The sequence below is a fragment of the Lycium barbarum genome, chromosome 9 (genome assembly GCF_019175385.1).
Source record: "Lycium barbarum isolate Lr01 chromosome 9, ASM1917538v2, whole genome shotgun sequence".
NCBI lineage: Eukaryota > Viridiplantae > Streptophyta > Magnoliopsida > Solanales > Solanaceae > Lycium > Lycium barbarum.
This window is the reverse complement of record NC_083345.1, coordinates 21,842,350-21,851,223: the sequence shown is the minus strand read 5'-3', so window position 1 is coordinate 21,851,223 and position 8,874 is coordinate 21,842,350.

Genomic DNA, 8,874 nt, shown 5'->3' with positions numbered 1-8,874 from the left:
GATACATTTTCATGGCACCCTAGGTATATTGTCAAGGCCATGATAGTAAATCTGCCCTATCAAGCTTGTGCTTTTCTTGAATTGTATATGTGATACCATTTCCCTAGACTCAAATATTTTTCTAATCATCCAACAAGCCTGTTTGCTGACTTTTTTCATGCCCCTAATAATGATGATTATGAAAAAGGTTATAGAGGCCCCTCAAAGCATACTCATAAATTTTTGAATCTTTTATGTAGAAATATTATTAAACTTGTTTCAAATTATATTTTTCCTTAAGAATTTAGTATAGACACATAAAGAGTTATCATGTCATTCAATTCTACCTTAATATAGGCTTAATTATTGAACTAAAATATTATTGTTATAATACTATTTATTATTTATTAATGTTATTTACCATTTATTATTTGCTATTTTAATTTTTTATTCGTCCATTGAGTAATTTCTTTTTAATTTCCTCCTACAATCTTATGTCATACATGCTGGCGAACATACGTAATTTATAAGGATTTCACTTAAGTTTGGATTAAGTTTTAAATTAAGAAAATAAATATAAATTACTTATATCATTGTTAAATACTTCAAAAATATAAATTACGGTCCCTCCGTCTCAATCGAAAAAATGAATTTCGAAGTACAATAGTTGATTAATAAATTTTATGTGCACATACTATTAAAATAAAATTTATTTACTATATTAAAAGAGTAACTGTAAAATATTAGTTTTACACATTCTGAAAATGTTTGAAAAAATAATGTAGCTAAAGAAAATAAAATTTGATTTTCAAACAGTAATAATATTTTTTACTTTTTTCTTAAATATTAAAATATTTTGCAAAATATTGGATAATCAATATTTTATATAGTTTAGGATAAAATAGTTACGTTTATCATGAAAAAGTTATTATAATGCAGATTTCATAAAATGGTTTATTACATTAAGAAAAGGTAAAAAAATGTTATTTTTTAACATGCATCTTTTGGAAGGTAAAAGAAAGCTTAAAGTCAGAATAATTAATTCTATTGACTTTTCAATATTTTTTTCTGATTTAATTTGAAAGAATCTACAAAACAATCTTGTAAAAACAAGGCTTTTAATTATTCATGTTTATTTGTAAGTTAACTTTATTGATTTCATCATGCAACAATATTTGCGCATCAAATATATTTGACATACATTGAATACTGTAATATCTTTGGTAAAAAATAAGTTGGCCAAAATGGATTCAATTCGAAGAAACAAACGAAATTAATTTAACATATGAAAACTCAATTTGGATTATCAGAGACTTTAATCTCAAAAACTTAATTAAAATGAAAATTAGAAGAGCTTTCAAATGTTCTTTTTTAAAAAAAAAAAAATCTAATATATAAACTAAGAAAAATACTTTCCTTTAATTTTCAGGTACATTTTTGTACTTTAATATTTTAGAAGTCTTTCGAAGTATCAAATTGATGTTACAAACACAAAGCAGCAAAAGCAAAAAAATTTAAAAGATATCTACAAATTAAAATTTTAACATCAGTTTGGGCCCGGGCTTAGTACGGGCCAAATGACACTAGTAATGCATATATAACTTAACCATATTATTTGACTGCAATAGGTTGATGAAGACATGCTTTAGTATTGGCAATTTCTTCAACTTTTCTTTGGTATATGTGCATCTCGTGCGTCACACGTGCATCTCGTGACAAAACCAGTAGGGTATAATCTTAAGAAAATCAGTACGGCCTTCTTATTAATGAGAGTAGAGATAAAAAAAAAAATCTTCTAAAATTTGAAATCATTTGTTAGACTATAAAGTAGAGATTCTTTTATTTTTTACACTAGAAGAGGTATGATTCTAGTTATCTTTCTTCATTGGTGTGATTTTATTTGAGATAACAATGTCCTAATGCAGGATCCTTGGACTAAACAAACAACATGAGAAAACAGTTGAGTCTTGCATTCACACCTTGTTGTATCCAACTACTTTGACTGTTAAATGCAGCAGACCCTACCCTCACAATACAATCCCCTATAAATACTACCTCACTCCTCTCCTTCACTACCAATACTAATCTACACTTACTTTAACTATTTACTATTACAATGTCTGATCATGCAAGCTCCTCCAATGATGCTGGACTAACAGCAAAGGGACCATTCCCACAAGAGTGTTTCTATCGCCACAAGAGTGTTTCAAGATTCAGCATACGTGCTTTACGCATGACCAGAGCGCGTACATCGTTTGACAACTAACACTATAGCAAAAAATCAAACTTAACTATGAATTTTCGTTGTTAGCCCGTGACTAAATTTTTCTTAGCTAAGATTTTTTTTTTGATAATTCATCATTAGTCTGTTGCTAAATAGAAAAATCATTTAGAATATGTTTTATTTTCTACTATTTTATCCTTGTTACTTTGAATTTGCATTTACCTATTTGATATTTAACACTACAATATAATAGATTTTGCTTTTTTTCTAATTTCTTTCACCACTGGTATTTATTTTATCTAACACGTGATTTACTTTTATATTATGTAAAAAAAAAATATTATTCCAAGATAAATCATTAGAATTCGAATTGTATTTGGAAGTAAAGGTCTATATAAGTTCATTCAGCCAATGTTCATTATTTTTTTATAAGAGATATTAGTATTTAATTGGTGAATATCCCCTCTATAATTCAATAGCTATTTATTTTATTAAAAAGGAAAAAATCAACTTTTTCATAAGATTAAAATTGAAATCTTTGTACCTGTAAAAAGTAAACCAAAACTAACGTCATAACTATCCAATGATTTGATGCATAATATTATTGTTAAAAGAAACTCTACTAATCAAACGAAAATAAAATCTGTGCATGTAATAATTATTTGATATACTAAAATAGAGCTAATCTTGAGAAAAGTTTCTAAGTTCGAGCTAGTTAATCGGAGAAGAGAGGGTAGTCCAAAATTAAAAGAATACCAAAATATTAGGAATCCTTACCTAGTTCATATAAGGAAGTATTATTAGTACATACAATTTTAGCTCATTTCAAAGTTTTAAATATTAAAAATACTAATTAAATGGCTATTGTGTCTATCTACTTCGAAATGGTAAAAAAAAAAAAAAAAAAACGAACGACATTTCGCTAAGGCCTTCGTACTTTTATTACCGAGAGACACACACACATTACATGCGATGTATAAGTTATATAGAATAATGATAATTAGTTCGAACTAATCTGTGTCTCAAGAATCATTTATTTCCTTCTTTTGAGTCTTCTATTTATTTTCATCTAAAAGAATTTACACAACAAAAATTGATTATAAATAAATATCACATATCTGAATAAAGTGTAGATAAACGTAAGAAAAAATATATTAAGCAATAAAGAATTTAAATCAATAATTAAAACTTGCATAATAAATTAATAAGATTATGTCACATGTCAATTAAAAAAACTTAAAAAATTAAGAACAACGTGGCACAGTAAAAACACTCTAATAGAACTTGTTCCTCCTAATCTCATCCGAAAGAATCATATTACATACGTATCATATAATAAATATTAACAAAATAATATGAAAGAAGAAAATTGAACCTATCAACCACTAAGGGTAGTGGTTCAACTTTTAGTCCTGGGAAGAAAACTTTTAAATTTTCAAGAAAAAAAATTCACGAGTTATGTTTTTGTACAATGCTATTGGTGAATACCTACTTCATAAAAAAATCAGGAAGAATGATTGAACAGTCGTGTTATTAACCAAATAAAAAGGAAATCGTGTTTCTAATGTAAAATAGATAATGAACTGAGTAAAAATATTGGGATTTCAAAAAATTCTTGGACTAAATAAATAAAGGCATACCTTATTACGTCATAGTTGGTGTCAATGATGAATTCACTGTAAAGTAAATATCAAATCACATTAGAAGAAAACAAATGAGTTCATCAATGAAAAATAAGTAAAAACTCAATATTACAGATACATATGTATTATCCATGTAATCAATTTGAGCATTCTGAAAGAACACACGCTATCAAACGCAATTTTGCATGATTAAGGATAGGAGTGCCAATTTCTAACATACAAAAATAAGAGATCCCTATAATAATTCGTGATCAAATCCGGTTGTTCCCTTCTTTTTCTTATGAGTTTCGATCAATTTCTTTTAACATATGTTTTTTAAATTATAGTTGAATTTTTATTAGTACATGGTTAGAAATAAAGAAAGTGAAAGTTTTCTAACTTAAATAAAAAATAATTTCTAACAATCTCCAACGTAAATAAGAAAAAAATAGACAGAAACTACATGCAATTTACTCCCAACATAATCGACACTTACATTGAATCAATCGAGATGTATGTTAAAAAAACTTATGAATTCTTGATAAGCAAGTCATAAAATCAAGAATATTAGTATGAATCAAATAACATACTTGTAAAATAGTTAAAAGTTACCAATTCAAGAGGAAAAGAGATTATGTTATTGCAAAGGGAGAGACGACGCGTGAATTTGATCAAAGAAATTTGAAGCTTTACCGAAGTTAAATAGTATTTTTGTAGAAGAGTCTTAATTGATTTGAAGTCCTAACTAGTAGGACATAATTTAAATAAGGAAAATTTTAAGAAGTAAAATTATAGATTTTTAATCCTAAATCGATTGTATTTACATTAGGCATGCGTGAATATGGTATGTACTACTGGTATACCACTTTTTTATTACCTCCATTCCTAAACTCCATTACTTCCATTGTTATTGACATTATAATTTTATTTGCAGTAAACATGCGTGATTTTAGGACAGGACTTTAAAATCTAAAGTTTTATTTATTAAATTTATTTCCTCATAGACTATTATTTGAGAAAAATTGTAAATGACAAATTGTCTATCGTGGAGTCTTTTAATGAAGGGCAAAAAATTCAATCAACATTTCTAAAGCCTTTCGCGTTTTTAACCCAAAGTCTCAAACAACATAACTTCTTATTCTCAAAAATATTGAATTGGATGGGTAATAATTAATAGAAAAGTAAAGGATATCACCTTAGAAGAAAAAAACCGGAATTTTTAATCACAAAACTCTATATTGAAGCTACGTTTGACCAAAAAAAATACTAATACTGAGTTGTTTAGATACTTTCAATCCTGAGTTCTCTTTAACCCAAGGCCTTAATCTTTGTCTTTTTATTTCAAAAAAAACAATTGAATTGAATGATCAATAATAATGAAAAACAAAATTAAACGGTAAATAAAAATATTCTTACAAAAGCATTGAAAACAACAATAAGCTAAATCTAGAAAAAGAGAAAATAGTCGGATGCCCCCTCAACGTTTGACCGGTTTAATTATGACGCACCCAAACTTATTACTCCCTTATTACCCCTGAGCATTTTAAAAGTGAAATAATTTGCCCCTAAATGGTGTGGTAGCAAAGAGAGTGCATTTCACTCTCTCAAAGAGAGTGAGACACAAAATAATTTATAAAATATGCTTCTATTGAGCCGAGGGTTTCTCGGAAACAGCCATCCTACCTTGGTAGGAGTAAGGTCTGCGTACATTATACCCTCCCCAGACCCCAAGATGTGGGATTTCACTGGGCTGTTGTTGTTGTTGTATTTTTATTTAATTTTCTGATTTGTTTATATCTTTCTCTTTCTTTTCATTTTCTTTCTATTCTTTCTTCTTCTCTTCAACAGGTCACCGGATTTTGGTTGCCGGAAAAAGTTCCACCGTTTTTTCTCATAACAACAGATAAGATCAAAACGACCCATCAATCTAAATGCCAACATTAAATAAAATAAGAATCAAATCAAGAATTTAGCTAGATAACAAAACTTCATATCATGAACACTCATAACAAACCTACAAATTTGAGTAAAACTAGACGAATCTCTACATTAATTGCTATAGATCTTGAAGTAAGGAAGGAAATTGTGACATGAAAAAAAAAAATGGAATAATCCGGCGACCTCTGCCATCTCCCTCTTTAACTCCGACTTTTTTTTTTTAATTTAAGCTAGTGCAAAGTTTTCTCAATGAACCAATACTTTGTCTATTGATTTTTGGTAGCCTTTGAATAATGGGTTTCTATTTTTCTTCAATTTGGAGCTCTAAAATTGTTTAATGGTGGAAAAATGTCAGAAAGAAGAACAATTAGGGAAATGGGTTTCTATTTTTCTTCAATTTGGAGCTCTAAAATTGTTTAATGGTGGAAAAATAGTGGAAGTATGTTAGAAAGAAGAACAATTAGGGAAAAATTAGTAAAAAAAAAATGGATTTAAATGAAAAATACACGTGTTAAATGCTGATTGGCGCATATATTTCACTGCATACTTCAAATCTGGGCATAGCGTTTCAGGTAGTACTGTCAACCGGTTGGAACCGGAACCGGTTATGGAACCGGTTAGAAAACCGGCCGGTTCCGGTTCCAAAACCGGAACCGCCTAACCGGTTCCGGTTTAACCGGTTCCGGTTTAACCGGTTCCGGTTTACCGGTTTTAAACCTCAAACCGGAACCGGTCCGGTTTGGAGTGATTAAAATCTATTTTTTTTTTGTTTTTTGTATTATATATATATATTATAGTATTTATTTGTATATTGTAGCTATATTTTCATATGTTATACAACTTTATAATTAAAGTTTAAATATTTACTGCCTAACAGCCTAACAGCAAGTCACCAATACAGAATAGTGCTTTTCGTATACATATATATGTATAACTTACATATACTTATATATAAATATGTACTATATACTATATATACTTATATATATGTATAACTTAATATATATACTATACATACTTATATATATGTACTATATACTATATATACTTATATATATATGTATAACTTATTATATATACTATATATATGTATAACTTAATATATATACTAAATATATGTATAACTTAATATATATACTATATATATGTATAACTTAATATATATACTACTTAATATATATGTACTATATACTCTATATACTTATATATATGTATAACTTAATATATATACTAAATATATGTATAACTTAATATATATACTATATATATGTACTATATACTATATATAGGTATAGCTTAATATATATATATATATAGATATAACTTAATATATATACTATATATATGTATATATATGTACTATATACTATATATACTAAATATATGCATAACTTAATATATATACTATATATATGTATATATATGTACTATATACTATATATAGGTATAGCTTAATATATATATATATATATAGGTATAACTTAATATATATACTATATATACATATCTACTATATATACAATATATACTTAATATATATACTATATATATAGGTATAACTTAATATATATACTATATATACATATCTACTATATATACAATATATACTTAATATATATACTATATATATATATATATAACTTAATATATATACTATATATATGTATAACTTAATATATATACTATATATACATATCTACTATATATACAATATATACTTAATATATATACTATATATACAATATATACTTAATATATATACTATATATATAGGTATAACTTAATATATATACTATATATACATATCTACTATATATACAATATATACTTAATATATATACTATATATACAATATATACTTAATATATATACTATATATATATATATAACTTAATATATATACTATATATATGTATAACTTAATATATATACTATATATACATATCTACTATATATACAATATATACTTAATATATATACTATATATACAATATATACTTAATATATATACTATATATATGTATAACTTAATATATATACTAAATATATGCATAACTTAATATATATATATAAGTATAACTTAATATATATACTATGTATACATATCTACTATATATACAATATATACTTAATATATATACTATTTTTTTTTTAATTTTAACCGGTTTAACCGGTTTAACCGGTTCCGGTTAAAAAAAATTTGGAACCGGACCGGTAAATTAATATCCGGTTAACCGGAACCGGTTAACCGGTATAACCGGTTCCGGTTCGGTTCCGGTTTAACCGGTTCCGGTTACCGGTTAAACCGGTTACAGTTTAACCGGTTGACACCTTTAGTTTCAAGGGACAAATTATTCCACTTTTAAAATGATTAGGAGGTAATAGGACGCCCGCAAATGTTGGGTGCGTCATAATTAGACTGGCTAAACGTTGAGGGGGCATCTGACTATTTTCTCCAAGAAAAAGCATTAAAAACAACAATAAACTAAATCAAGAAAAAAACCCAAAGGCTATAGAACAACATGAAAAAAAAAAAAAAAAAAAAAAAAAAAAAGAGTCTAAAGAACTCACCGCATGAATGGAGCAATTCATACGTTGTTAGCAAATTTGCTACAGATGAGCAAATAGTTTTATATTATTAGGTGATTGTTACGTTTATTTAAGTATGGAAAGAATCGACATAAGGTAAAACCTACTTGGTTTTAAATTTTAGGACTCCCTATATGATTTAAATAAGGAAAGTTTTCTAACTAAAACTTTTAGGGTCAGGTGAAATATTATAAAAATAATTAAATAATAATTTGAGAAAAATAATAAATGAATATTTTATCTATTGTGGAGTCTTTTAATGAAAGGCAAAAAGTTCAATCAATATTTTAAGGTCTTTCGTACTTTTAATATAGTATAAATATAGATATAGATTAGTTATGCATAAAACTGGATATTTTGTTACACACTAACTGAAGAAATGAGATTTAGTATAGTCTATTGTAGAAGTATGCATTACAGCAAAACATTAGGGAGGTATGTGTAATTATCCCAAAACGAAAAGATAGAAACAAGATAAAGCAAAAAAAATAGTCACGTGAAAGTCAAAACTTTCAAACGAAA